Source organism: Vanessa cardui, chromosome Z (assembly GCF_905220365.1).
Source record: "Vanessa cardui chromosome Z, ilVanCard2.1, whole genome shotgun sequence".
Taxonomy (NCBI): domain Eukaryota; kingdom Metazoa; phylum Arthropoda; class Insecta; order Lepidoptera; family Nymphalidae; genus Vanessa; species Vanessa cardui.
The window spans coordinates 5,048,364-5,064,453 of NC_061154.1; the positions used below are offsets into that span (position 1 = coordinate 5,048,364).

The 16,090-nt window shown below is 32.0% G+C and overlaps 1 protein-coding gene across 1 annotated transcript in view; it reads left to right on the forward strand.

The window, feature by feature from the left end:
- The window catches only part of LOC124543328 (SCY1-like protein 2), a 194,895-nt gene that overhangs the window by 161,999 nt on the left and 16,806 nt on the right, over positions 1 to 16,090 (forward strand). The gene's annotated exons all lie outside the window — the stretch shown is intronic.

Sequence of the window (16,090 nt, forward strand, 5' to 3'; positions counted from 1 at the left end):
TCACGTTGTGTTTAATCAAAACGAAAGTTAACTGGATTACGTTATGCTATCGAGTGGATCGTTTGCAAGGGTATTCGATTATATGTGGAAAACTCGTACATAATATTAACATAATATATAATGTGCCGAGAAAACATTTCGATTGTATATCGCAGACTCTTTGAAGTACACTTCAATCTGTGACGACAGCCTATATGGATTTAAAATTAGTAATTTTCAAAAGGGCTGATAATTATTTCAACTCCTACATAAGGTAAATAAATTAAAAGCTCGTTAAGCGATGTTATTGCTGAACAAAGATTTGTTCTCTCATTAGAAGCATTTAGTTTTCTGTAATTAAAATTTAATATTTATTATTCTTAGATCTTTAATTATATTTTATATATGAATAATAGTACCTTCGTTTTGACCGAACGCAGCCATGACAAACTGTTTTATAAACTAACCATTCGTGTGTACTATAGTAGTCACGGTGTACAATAGTGTAAGAAAACACTTGTAAAGAATCTATCAGATAGGAGGTCAATGACACGCCGAAGTGATTTGGTTCAAGATAATTATCTCCTTCCAAGGCACGGCAACCGTGCGCACTTATGATTCAGCTGTGCCGACTTGATTTTTCCAACATGCTACTGACAATTGCATAACGAACAAGTTCAAATTCTTGAATATATCCTATCCTTTATATAATCATTTATTTTTGAGGTATATTACATGTGAAAAATATTATATCAACACGGATTTATTTGATATATATTTAACTATTTCTTGTTATTGTTATGTAAAAACATATTTATAATTCGGGATTAATTACACAGCTATTGTTGACACATTTACAATGAGCATTTTAGTCGATTAATTATTTTATAATTTGTTAATTTATAAATTCATCGATACGATAAAATATTTTCAGGCTTTCATAATCCCCAATTTTACTTCGGACGTTAAATGGATTACAATTAAGAAGTTTTTTTTAACAACCGAAGTTTTCAATATTTTTCTTACTTAACTAGAAAAGTAATTAAAATAGGAACTCTTAAATAAACAGTACTCAGCGAAAATCAATTCTGCTATAAAAAAAAAAACAAACATTGAGATCGAGCAATATTTAATTTAATAATTAATAACTAAATATATAACTCACTTCGAATTGTACAAAATTGCAATAAAGTTTTAGGTTAAAGGACAGTTTCGTAAAGTTCGTAAATAAATAAAACGATATTTACAAGTTTTCTTATATAGAAACCCGATACCGATATTACATAGGGAAATGTGAAAACTCTCCACAAGCTATCACTATGACGGGAGTTATAGGTAAATATTGCAAAATACAAATATTGAAGTCAAATAATGTACTTGTAACTTGGAATATGGACTCGACGTCGGTTGGCTTGTGTCATCTTATAAGATGTATGTAGGGGTATAAAGAATCAAAATAAAGATTGATGGACTGTGATGGAGATACTGTGAGACAGAGACAGAAACAAAAATCATTATCATTACATAGTATAAAACAAAGTCTCTTACTTTGGATTTGGATGCGGTTTTATTTAATAGATAGAGTTTTTCGAGAGGAACGTTATCTATATAATACATGGACAATATAGTAAAGAAGCACTGCTAATTTAGACATTCTCTACTACACTTAGAATCAGCATTTCCCTTGTGCGAATCCGGGTTGAGCTGGTTTTTTTTATCGTATAGGTTGGCGGACTAGCATATGGGCCACCTGATGGTAAGTGGTCACCGTCACCCATAGACAATGACGCTGTAAGAAATATTAACTATTCTTTGCATCGTCAATGTGCCACCAACCTTGAGAACTAAGATGTTATGTCCCTTGTGCCTGTAGTTACACTGGCTCACTCACCCTTCAAACCGGAACACAACAATACTGAGTACTGTTATTTGGCAGAAGAATAACTGATGAGTGGGTGGTACCTGCCCAGACGGACTAGCACAAAGCCCTACCACCAAGTTAACGTAAATAGTACAATATAAATTTAAAAAAAAATGAAAACGATGATGACTCGTATATGAATGTTTGAGGCGTATGTTACAGTAACAGATTCAATGTAACAACTAGCGCGCACTGGTAACTTTTGTCACGGTGACTGTTTCGTCACTCTTGTCAAGTCTGTGAATATGTACAGATGCAGACACAAATGTCACGTCGTAATGTGCGCGCACCTCCATACATATTCATGGACTCGACAAGAGTGACGAAACAGTCACCGTGACAAAAGTTACCAGTGCGCGTTAGTTCTAAAGATGCCGTTTCGTAGTGTAAATTCCACTCAGAAGAAACTCAGTAGATACTTTCTTTCTTAATTACGCCTTCTCTGTAACAAAATCTTTTATGTATTTAACAAAGTATCTGTACAGTATAATAATGTATAGTTTAAACATTTGATGCTCATTCGCTGCTTCAATGAAAATTATAATCTTGTTTTATTCATTCAATATTCCATGGAAAATGTATTTGTATTAAATTTCAAAGCTAAAATATGTAATAATTACTTCCAGAAATATAATATCGTTCGGGATAACCTGACAAAATTCACGTGTAAGGTCACTTTAGGACTATTATCAATTTTAATTACTTTGAAAATTGTTTAAGTCGACATCATTTACGTGCGACCTCAGTTTTCTGAGTTTCAGCGTACCGGACAATGCGCTTTGATTATGTTCAGCTTGTCATTTACTTTATCTGTATGAAGCCTAGTTTAACTATGTACAGTCAGAGTAAGAAATAATTCGTCAGTTTTCAAATTAGTTATTTTATCAAGTCTTAAGCTCTTAGTACCTTCTGAACCTAACATCAAATCATTGTGACGCAATATGTCATTTTCTATCGATAAAGCAAATCGCTCAAACGGAGCACACGAGGTGAATTTCCTTACCCCGACTGTACCTTTTGCATCTCTATTTAGTTTCTTTTGCTTGATACATCTGGAATATATCGTTGACAATATTTCCATAAAGCAATAATAATAACAAACGATTTATTTATCAAAAATGCAATTATGTTGTTTTTTATGTTTAAAATATCCATAAAAGGTTAACAAAATTACTCGGAAACGATAATTTTATAGTGTTAATGGATTAAACCTCACTCAGATCAATTTCACATCATTAAAATTGAGAATATAAAATTTTCATTAGTAAACCATATTACAGGAATGCTTTTTATGTACTAATTTATCTATATATCTACGTTCATTACGTATATATTTTCGCACATAGTTCTCTCGTTACACAAGTTGAATAACCTTTCAATCTTTAAAGTTAAATTAAGCGAGGACTCCTTTGTACACGCCATTGGAAGTCCTTCAATCTCAAAAACTCATTTTGGACGACCAAACTTAAAATTGTTCTTTCAAGTTCATCTTGTAAAAACGGATTCCCAGCTATTTATAAAGAATGTCCATGGAACCTATTGATTGATGAACAAAGTTTGAGGGGTAATGAAATTCTTTCGAACATAGATAATCAGATGATATAAATGTTATGCATCGGACTGATACTGGCCCCTGTAACTTGATACTTGTCATCAACTTCTAAGTAAATATAATAATAATAAATATGAGACAACATCACATACACTACTCTGATCCCAATGTAAGTAGCTGAAGCACTTGTGTTATGGAATTCAGAAGTAACGACGGTACCACAAACACCCAGACCCATAGAAACATAGAAAAAAAAGACAACATAGAAAACTATTGGTAATCTACATCGACTCGGCCGGGAATCGAACCCGGGACCTCAGAGTAGCGTACCCATGAAAAACGGGTGTACACACCACTCGACCTCAAGTCAGAGTCGTCAACTTCTGTCACTATGATTGAGATTTACAATATCTCCGTTATTTTAAAAGATATTATTTTTAATAATGGCAATACAATAAACGACTCCCTTTACACGAGCGTCACAGATGAATGCCAGCATCGAAATTAAAAATAGTGGAGCTATTCGAAGGTTTTGTTTTAAAATTATTATTAAATATTTCCAACTTTGTGCAAGGGCCACCGTGCGTGATGGCGCGGATCCGGCTGAGCTATCGTTGTGGCCATGAAAAACGCTGGGAAGCCAATATACGTGTGGGTTTAACTTATGAACAATATGATCATTATTAAAGCACAATTGACTTGCAAATAATAATATTATTAAAATAGAATACTATTCACGTGTAAATATTCGTGTTGTGTGGGTCTCATATACCTGTTTATATAATGAGGTACCTTCATTTAATTCATCTATGATGCCTACGATATGCACATTACGCCTACCGCTTCCTCTCTCTCTCTCTGTCTCTCTCTCTCTCTCTCTCTCTCTCTCTCTCTCTCTCTTTCTGTTTCTCTCATGTCATATTTTTACTAAAAATATTTGTTTACGATTAATGGAATTGGCCTTGTAATTGGCACATTGTTAACGTGGCTTTATGTATACAAATATATATCTTTTAATGGTTAACAATTTTATGACTGGACCTTAATAGTAAGCTGTTTCTTTGTAAGATCATTGTAAGATCATTATCTTATAATTTTTTTAAATAGTTAATACGAATTATCGTTCTGACAAGATATTAAGTGTACTAAGCGTCTTACCGATTATATAAAGTATATTTTGAATTTGATTTTTGACATGTCATTATTATTTTCACAATAATATTATTATACATATTATGAATATAAGTTGAAAAGTTACCTTCAATGGCATTCACTTGTTGATCATCTTTTACGTGGCTCACTAGCTCACTCGTAACTCACAATGACAACTACTTATATACTTTAGAACTGTGAAGTTAATTTGCTTTCTTCTCTGTAACGGAAAACGACAAGAGCTTTAGTTTAAAGTAATATACCTAAATCCCAATATCTAATTTACTCATACATACAGACAGTATAGGTAGTCTTTAAGGCTCAAATTAGACACGTCCGAATAAAAACTCTTCCGAAAAAAAAAGATTTCATTTGTTATTTTATGGAATAGGTTGGCGGACGAGCATATGGGCCACCTGATGGAAAGTAGTCACCCTCACCCATAGACAATGACGCTGTAAAAAATATTAACTATTCCTTACACCGTCAATGTGCCACCAACCTTGGGAACTAAGATGTTATGTACATTGTGCCTGTAGTTACACTGGCTCACTCACCCTCCAAGCCGGATGTTGTTTGTGTTGTTTGTAAGTAGGGAGTTATTAATGGAACTAATTATTGAGCGATTAATATTTTTCTACCGTTACAGTATTACCAAATTTCCATAGCTTTACTAAGCAATTCCCTAATAACGTTTTTCCGTTCTTTCACTGCAAGACCATTGGCGCTTGCGAGGATTTGATTCCACAAACTTCGATCGACTCACCTAGGCCACGAATTCTCCATCTCGACTTTAACTGAATCACGACATCATCTGGCGTACAAATGAAATTCCCTTTGTCCAAGGGTCTCATAACAACGCCACATAATACATGTATTTTTAATAAAAGACGCATCAAACGAGCAATGCTCGGTAAGCGCATATCCAACACGATTGTTAGACTACACTCGGTATTGCTCGCAGTCTGTCAAATACACACGTTTAAGCTACAAGGTCGATTTTAAACCGTATTCAACTTACGCGTTTGCCAGTGCTGTTCTCTGAATACAGATATATTCGTAACTCAATCGCAAAATGCACTGCAACGCTAGTTTGATATGTTTACCTTAGATGCCATAGTCACAATAAATATCTTTATATTTTCATAATTTGACTTGTGTTTTTGACTTACAAATTTATAGAGCTTGTAATTTTACACAACGGAATATCTTCGAACAGAATAAGGCTCCGAAACGGAAATGAACACTTACACAAGCTACATAATATTTTATTTGAATATTATAAATTTACATACACAATATATATTTTATGTGTACAAAAATGTATGTTACCGGATATCAGTAATCTAAATGAAACATTTGTATCACCGATGTAACCTCTTGAGCACTATAACCCCATTAGATATAAATCATTTTAAAGTGAATACGACATTTCAAAATAGCTGAAACATATAAATTAACAGTCATTTAGAATATTAATAATATCACATTGAATCAATGAGTCGGAACCAATGTTTGAAAGCATGCTGTATGTAACCCACATAAGGCTATGAAAACTAAAAACTTTCTATGAAAACCAATATCAGTCCTAACTATCAGTTTCAATTCTAGAGCGCTTAATAACATCAAAAACCATTGCGGTAATTGCTACCAATGAATACACATTCGATAAATGATGTATGCTAAACACAGCTTTACATTATAAATTTACTAATAAATTTATAATTGCTACGATTTAATACGTGCCGGCTACTTGTAAAGTTCTTAATTCAACTCGACTGCCTATGTACTTAACTCAGGCCCGTGCATAGTTATAGAAACTTTTTTCTTGGAGAAATAACAGTTTTTTTTTTTTATGAAACTGTAATTTTATTCGTTACTAAATGTTAAGTGAATCGGTCTCGATCTGTGTCTATTGTCTTGTCTAACATTGTTATTCTGACAAATCGATCGGACTGTTTAATGTAACACAAAATACCTATCGATCACATGGAACATGCTACACCAAATTGGCAATTTACCAAAACGAGGCCGATCGGCTGGAAGGAGCACTTTTAGAAGCATATTGTCAATTTATTACTACTACACTAACATGATAATAAGTACTATTACTTTTTATACTGCTACAGATTACTGGCTTGATTCTCTCAGAATTCACTCGAAATCTCACTCTTGGAAAGTTGAAAGTGGAACAAGGGTACAAGATAAATTTTACAATCACTACAGTCAATGTCTCATATAACTTTCTGAAATTTTAGCCCGTGTTCGGCGATAAGTTTCGAGTTTCAGAATAGCTCTACAGCAATTTAAACATAATCTACAATGTCTTTATTTGTAAAAAAAAATCAACTTTTATTTAATCATGGTAATCTGTTAATAAAACATAGTGCTCATACAGACTAAACAAGACCGTACTTACGAACTTATTAAATATTTAAAGACTTCATAAGTTGGACTTTGTTAACATACTCTCAGAACTTATCGTACAACTTATGCAATTTTTTTTAATATAAAATACTGAATTTAATTGAATACTTAATATGATGAATTTATAAATTACATTGAATATATCACAAGATATGGAAAACGAATAACATTTCCTGGTAACAAAATCAACGCTCTCGGAGACAACGTAACGGTTGTCTCACAAAAACTACAATTAGAAATAATAATATAAATTACCAATGAGAAATAATAATATGTCACATTGCCCTATTCTTATTATAGTTACGGAGGGTTATATGCTTCGAACGTGAGTTGCTTACCATTGCTTTATTTACACTACATTATATTTTTAATTATTTAAATTTTCTTTGTCAAATAATTGTTATATGTATTTATTGGAAATATTACTAAGCTAATTTGGTAATGGTTTAAATAAATAAATAAAATTGTATATACTAAAAAACATACGAGTAAATATTCGTTTGTTTTGTGATTAGATAAGAATTATTAACATTAACTATAGGTATCAAATTAGAATAAGAAATTGATCTATAAGCTTAAGTAATTTTGGTAATTTATTGTTGATCACTCTCCATATTAATTAATAAAAAAATACTGTAATGAAAGATAAAGTTTTAATAATGTTCCAGCCCATTCAGCAGAGAGTCAAATTTGACGCCAATATATTTTTTTCTAATGTTGCCCACTTCAAAAATCGTAGTGATAACATTTGTACATAAATCATGACTGCAAGGAATGGTAGCAAGAATACTATCAGCATTTTCTCATTGAATCGCAAATCAAAGTCGCTTTAGTTCTAATAACTATTAACAATAATAATTTTATATTACTTTTGTCAAAGTGACAGGTGTCAAACTATATAATGTAGTTTGCAACCCAGATAGAAAAACCTGCAATTGTTTTTGGTAATGTTTTATTATATATTTCAAACGAGCAAAGCAGCAGATTCGACAAGTTTCATGTATGTTTGTGACGTTGAATTTGAAAATATAAACGAACAAATTGAACTCCTGCAAACCGTCACGCGGAATTCTGTATTTTTTATAGCTTTTGTAGCAGTTATTTCAACGGGTTACATACACGTTTTGTTCCTTAAATTAACATTCAAACTAAATGTTGAACCTTTGTCAGTATTTTAAAGTAAAGTCCATGAAATAAATATCTAGTATAATATAAACTCTGACCAAAAATAGCCTTCTTATTTTTCTTCAAATTGAAATTTTCACAAACGTAAAAAAAAATCAATTATTTCATAAATGATGGAGATCTGAGGTAAAAACATAAAATAAATAGAACCCAATTGATAACCTCCTTATTTTTTTTATATTTTATAGAAATATTTATAGATTAACATTTTATATAAGTTTTATTTTATATTTATTTCGAGCTTATTGTTAATTATAAATTATTTCAATAACTATTATTTCGATGTATTAAATACATACATAAAGCCAGTAGAAAGTATAAAATTTATTTATTTCAGGTTTTATTTTTATATTATTGCCCCGAAGTTTACAAATCAAATCTTTTACAATAATTATTCTAAAAAATGTTCCATGCGTGACTTTCTCTTGTTTTTTTTAATAATCCGTTTTCGCGGGAAAACATCTTGTATTATTTTATACAGCCATACCAGTTTTATTAGTAGTATTAGCATAAAGAATTATTTCTAACATTCGGACTATTTCTATAAAGTTTGTCCTCAAACTTACTCATCTCAACTAATAAGTTGGCACCACGCCCCTCATTAATGACCACGGTAGTATTGACTGCAAAGGTTAGCACCTCACCCCTCATCACACATTGTGACCGTGTAAGACTTCCGAACCACAGTTCTAGCAAACTCCCGCAGTCACAACCGTGCGTGACTTCCCAACAAAAATCTTTTCTCTTCTATCTTGTTGGCATTTCACCCCTCATCACCTGTGTGACCGTGTGAACCTTCCCAACAAATATATTTTCTCTATGTAGTTGGCACTTCACCCCTCATCACCTGTGTGACCGTGTGAAACTTCCCAACAAATATATTCTCTCTATGTTGTTAGCACTTCACCCCTCATCACCTGTGTGACCGTGTGAAACTTCCCAACAACAAATAATTCATTATCTCACTAATCAACATTTTTATACATTTATATATATATATTTTTGCCTTATATTCTAGAATCTTTCTAAAATATAATTTTTTTACAGTCGTTTCAATATATAAATTAATTTCATACTCGGTAACATTATGAATGTTCTTACACGCTTCAAATTAATATATAAAAATAAAAAAAATAAAATTATTTTTTACAAACCAAATAAATAAAATATAATCTGTTACAATTTGTGTTGAGTTTACATTCGTTAAAATTATACAAATTCATATTTATTAAGTTCAGCCATAACTATAAATTTAATTAAGACTAAGTTCACTACCAGAACTACCTTCATTATCATCATCATCATCGTCATTATAAGACATGTTTATCCAAGGCTGTATACGATCAGCTGACCAAACATTACTATACCGGCCTTTAGTGATATTTGAACCTGGAATACTAGAAACCTCGTATCGATCATGGTCTAACACTTTTGATATACGAAATGGTCCTGTAAATTTTGGTAATAGTTTTCTACTTTTACCGTCATTAGATGGATTATTTTTTAAAATTTTAACTAAATCACCTATTTTGTAAACCTGCCTTCTTTCTTGTCTTATTAAATCTCAAACTTTGTTTTTCTTGATCTTTTTCAATATAATTATTTATTTCCTTCGTTATAGTTTCTAAACCTTTGTCATTTTGTCTCGTATCGGAAACTGTATCACCTAGATTACCTTCACCCTGTCCTAACAAACGTTTACCAAATAGTGCTTCTGCCGGAGTTTTTCCTATTCCCTTATTAATCGTATTATTTAATCCCCATTGTATTTTATTTACTACTTGGTCCCACTTATTCTCTCCTAGCCCATCATTATACGTTCTAAGCGAATCTAAAATGGTCCGATTATATCGCTCCACTTGGCCGTTGGCCCTTGGAGCTGAAACCGCGTTAAGTATGTGAGAAACTTCGTATTCTGTGCAGAACCTTTTAAACTCGGATGAAGTAAAACACGTACCTCGATCAGAAATAATTCTGACAGGGTATCCAAATAAGCTAAAAACGTCTTTTAGTGCTAAAACTATTGGTGCTGTTTTTGTATTGCGAAGAGCTTTAAGAATGCAATACTTTGTAAAAACCATCTACAATTAGCAAAAGATATTGATTTCCCTTAGAACTTTTTATAAACGGGCCTAAATGGTCTATATAGACCGTATGGAATGGTATGGCAATTTTTGGAATACTATGAAGAAAACCCTCTTTTGGACCCGCCGGTTCCTTACTAAACGCGCAATGTAAACATGCCTTTACGTATTTAAAGACAAATTTTTTCATTCGTGGAAACCAAAAATCACGTTTATTTTTTCCAAAGTTTTCTCCGCTGAAAAATGGCCTATCTCATCATGGTTACGTTGGCATATTTGCCATCTTGCACATTTGGGTACCACCCATTTTAAATCTTCCCCTACTTTACGATACAAGTGATTGTTTCGTATAACAAAATTTTGTTTTATATCAACTAAGTCTTTGTAACTATTATCTTCTAAAACAGACCTGATGTGTTGTATTTTTGGATCTGATAATTGCAAACTAAGAAGCCAGTCATCTTGAGAGATTTGCAATACCCTAGTAAAATGATCATAAATCTGTGAATCATTTTCACTGAGAATAGGATTGCGACTGAGTGCATCAACATGTTGCATCGAATGCCCGGCCGATACTCTATAGAGCAATCATATTCCTGAAAAGCTATCCACCAAAGGGCAACTCGGGGAATGAGATCTCGTTTTAAGAACGTAGATCGTAAGGCATTGCAGTCTGTAAGGATTTTAAAAGATTTACCTATAAGGTATGGACGAAAACGATTAAGCGAGGCAACAACTGCAAGGGTTTCTAACTCGTAGGCATGTAATTTTTCCTCGTCAATTGTAGTCTTGCGGCTAAAATAAGCTATAACATTGAGTTTAGAATTATCATTTTCCTTTTGTAATAAAATTCCACCTAAACCTAATTTAGATGCATCACAATGTAGTTCAGTAACATAGTCAGGATTGAAAATACTTAATATTGGTCGTTGTACCAACATTTGCTTTAATGTTAATAAAGATTCTTTTTGCTGTTGCTCCCATTTCCATTTAACATTTTGTTTAGTAAGATCTGTCAATGGCTTAGCGATAATAGCAAAATTTTTGATAAACTTTCGAAAATAACTTGCTAAGCCTATGAACTGACGGACTTCATGTACATTCTTTGGTTCTGGAAAAGATTCTACGGCTGTGATTTTTGACTTACCAGGTTTTATTCCATCAACGGATATTTCTAATCCCAAATAATCTATTACTGTCTCAAAAAATCTACATTTTTTAATATTTAAAGTAGCTTCACGAATGAGTTCAAAAGTTGGTTGTAACTTTAAAAAACAGTCTTCAAAATGTATACCCGTTATTAATAAATCATCCATGTAAGCAATTGCACATTTATTTGGAGATTTATTAAGTATTTTGTTAACTGTACGTTGAAAAATTGCAGGACAATTAACTAATCCAAAGGGAGCTCTACGAAATTGATATAAACCATCAGGAGTAATAAATGCTGTAAGATGTCTACAGTCTTTTTGAACAGGAATCTGATAATAACCACTTGCCATGTCTAAACTAGTATAAAAATTATTTCCACTAAGGAGGTCTATCTGGTCATCTATTCTAGGCAATGGAAAGTGATCCTTTAAAATTTTTCTATTCAGTGCTCTATAATCCACACATAATCTATATCCACCTGTCTTTTTTGATACCAGCAGTATTGGACTTGCGTATGATGAATCAGACTCTTCAATTATATCATTTTCTCCGAGCTCTCTAACCAGCGTTCTAACTATTTCTTTTTCTGCTTGACTCAGTCGATAAGGACGATAAACTACCGGAGTTTCATCAGTAAGTTTTATGGTCAACTCTGTTACGTTAGTACAACCAAGCTCAGAGAGGTCTTGAGCGAAACAATCCCTATATCTATCTATAAGTGAATATATTTTCGTTTTTTGTTCGTGAGTTAAATTAGAGTTTATAGTTATTTCTTCGCGAGGAATGGGTGTCAAATTCGCTCCTATTTTAAAACACTTTACACTTGACAAATATCTACAATTTTTATCTTGTTCTATCAAATAAAATCTGGTTATAACAAAGTTGCTCGTAAAGTATAATGGACAGTGTGAAAAATTTATTACACTGATTTGACATTTACCATCTTTTAACGTATATAAACCCTCTTGGATACAATATTCTTTATCATTAACGTTTCGATAACCACCTTTTATATAAATTGTTGCCTCTACTATTTCATTACTACAACACTTAACTAAATTTATTTTATCTACTTCACAATCAAATGACACATACAATCTATATTTTACATTAGGTTCTGGTTCTAAGCAAGTTAAATCGTCATTATTATTCTTTGACAAAATATTTAATGTGTTTTCTGTCTTTGTAATAATCACATTAGGTAACTCAGTAAAGTTTTGCCCTACTAACATCTGCGTGTGTAGAATATTGTTAGCAACCACATATGCCATAATGTTTGCTTCAACAGAGTCTAAACGTAATAAAAAATGTGTTTTCCCTAAAGGTTGAACTCCAACACTTGCTATCCCACGTATAATTGGTAAATTATCAGTTGAAATATGTAACCCAAATTCAGTAGTAGTTTCTAGTCGTATAAACGTGCAATCACTTCCCAAGTCAACAAAACATTCAGTTGTAAATGAAGAATTTATTACTGCCTGCTTATAATATTTAGAATTTTTTACGCTCGTACTTTCTGACAATAATACACGTTTTTCGTTGTTCAATACATTGTTAGTTTTTTGTGAACAGTTTGCAATAATATGACCGAATTTATTACACCTATCGCATTTTAAAATTGGTTTAGAGCATTGGTAAACCCTATGCCCTTTTTCGTTACAATTAAAGCATAATTGTGAAAAACTATCAGGTTCAAAATTTAACTTCGAATTTTTGGCACGACATTGTACTGTGCGATGCCCAGGTTCATTACATTTATTACAGAATACATGATTATTTAGCTTATTTCTATTTGAATTAGAATAACGATAAATATCTTTATGTTCTTTACAAACGTCTTTAAGAAATTTCAAGAGATCTTCAGGTTCTGTAAAACGAGCGGATGACGCTCCTGCACGTATTGTACGATCATCTATACCGTGTATAATACAATCTACAGCCTTTTTCCCAAATATATCACACGCATTTAATAAATTATTTTTCTCATAGAAATAATCATCTAAGCTATCTCCTATCCTCATTCGTTTTTCAAGCATTTCTGTTAAAACGACTCCGAAGTTAGTTTCGGATGGAAAAGCTTTTCGAAGTAATATTTGCCACTCTGACCAGGTATGTAAAACAGTATTTTGACTATTATACCATTTTTTAGCATTACCAGACAACTTCGGTAAAGCAAAATGTACAATATGAGATTCACTCCATCCATATATTTTTGCACACTCATTTACCTTTGAGAGCCATAAATCGATACGATGATTCTTTACAGATGGATCAAATTCCGGTAATAAATTATTATTATGCGGTAAACTAGGCCTTATTAATGTTTGAACAAATTTAGCTAAATCACCAAAGTTAAGTATTGCTCTCGATGAATTTAAATCTGACTCACCTAATGTATTAAATGGCATGTGCTTTGGCACGGTCGATGATCTCGGAGAAAAAAATGTCTCAGTGTCATCATTGATCGCTTGTTCCCGAACTGGACGAAAATCTCCAGCCTGGAACTCACCTTCACCGTTCACACTATCTAGTCTGGTGGCAGAATACTCTCTTGCAGTCGCAATATCTCGTCCGGTCGCAGAACAAACCCTTGAAGGCGCAATATCTCGTCCGGTCGCAGAACAAACTCTTGAAGGCGCAATATCTCGTCCGGTCGCAGAACAACTCCTTCTTCTTGTAACGCCCTCGTGTCCCATCGCATAACTGTTTTCAGTTAAATTCATGTAATCTTGTCTAGTCGCCGAGTTTTTTTGCTGTATTTCTTTGTATGGGACTTGGTGTTTTAGTTCTATTTCCTCTAATGTGCATATTAATATTTTTTGTAGCATGGTGTCTCTTCTTAGCGTTATCTTTATTTTTTCTTGAGTTTTCTCTTTTGTTATGAGAAGTATCATCGTCTTCAACAGATTGTCTTTTTCGCTTATCAAAATCATCGCGTATTCCTGAGCGTGGTCGTTTATAACGAGGCATTTTTGAAACGAAATTTATCCCGCTTCTGATATTAAATACATACATAAAGCCAGTAGAAAGTATAAAATTTATTTATTTCAGGTTTTATTTTTATATTATTGCCCCGAAGTTTACAAATCAAATCTTTTACAATAATTATTCTAAAAAATGTTCCATGCGTGACTTTCTCTTGTTTTTTTTAATAATCCGTTTTCGCGGGAAAACATGTTGTATTATTTTATACAGCCATACCAGTTTTAAAATCGATTACACTTACGAAAACGGATACACTAAAAAAATATGAGTTTATTAAATATATAATTATAATATAAATGTATTAGCATAAAGAATTATTTCTAACAGATGTTTCACACACACTTATTAAACATATATATATAAACACGCGCGATGCTAGAAATTCAAAATTATAATCATATTCCATACCATTTTATTATTGTTAGTGTAAAAAACACTTAACACGTTTTATATGAAAAATAATTACTTGGGTCAGATACATAATCATCTAATGTGATATAATTGTGGTAAATTAAATAGCTAGAAAATTTTATATAAGCAATTTGTTGGGTAAGTCATTCAGAAACCACACCTCAGAATGAGTTCCCAGCTGGGAATTAAATTATGAAGCCGAATCTCAATGCACATATTTCACTCAGCGAATTTCAAACTTTAAGCTCTTTAACTAAAATATATAGTTTGTATTACATTTGTTCTTCACTCGTGCATTTTAAATTGTACATATAACTTTACAAAAACAAAGATCTGAGGTATTGTAATGCTTAATACTTCAGATTTTTGTTTTACTCAGGTTTAAATCTTGCTTTACTTAATTCTGATTGTCTGATAAATTACTTTTTCTTATTTAGATTGTTACAAAGAAAATTTTAAATGATATGTAGTTTGATAGCTAAACCCTAATTTTTATTGTTTAGTCTTATTTTTAATGTTTAGCTTTATTTGTATGTTTAGGTAAATCAAAAATAGAATATATTTTTTTCATTTAAATAATTTAAAATGAAAAAGCCATCGAGTTTCCGACTACGGAGGACAATACATGATATTTTCGTCACAGTTTTCAGTAGTATAATAAAATTCCACAGAAATTAAACCAATATATTGATATTGAGTAAATTAAATAAAAATATAATTTATTGATTGCGGGTAGCACGTGAAACGTTAGCGTTTATTCAACACTGTTTTGCAATTTTTGAAACCTATGACAGGTTTTGTTTTTATTTAATTCCATTGTAAACTGACAACGTCTGTTTGCATTTTTACTTTTTTTTTATATACTGCGCCGCTCTCTACAAGGCCAGTAACTTTTTACCACTCTCTCATTTTTTTTAAATCGTAACTGTTTAGTGAATTGCAATTAAGAATTCTCTTTTATTTTCTGCACATCTAAAACTAGAGCTCTTCACAATTAGATCATTACCAATCTTCTACGTGCAGCTATTGTCATAAGCACAGGGACAAAAATCAACCTACGCCTTTAATATTTAAGATTTTTATCATAAGTCATAAAGAAGAGAATAGAGTAATGCTGAAGAAAGCGTCATACCGACGACATACGCCTCGGACTTACCTCCAAGCCAACAGATATATAATTTAATTAAATATGACATTAGTAAAATTTGATAAATATTTCTTAAAGTTAAGTTATTTTAAATG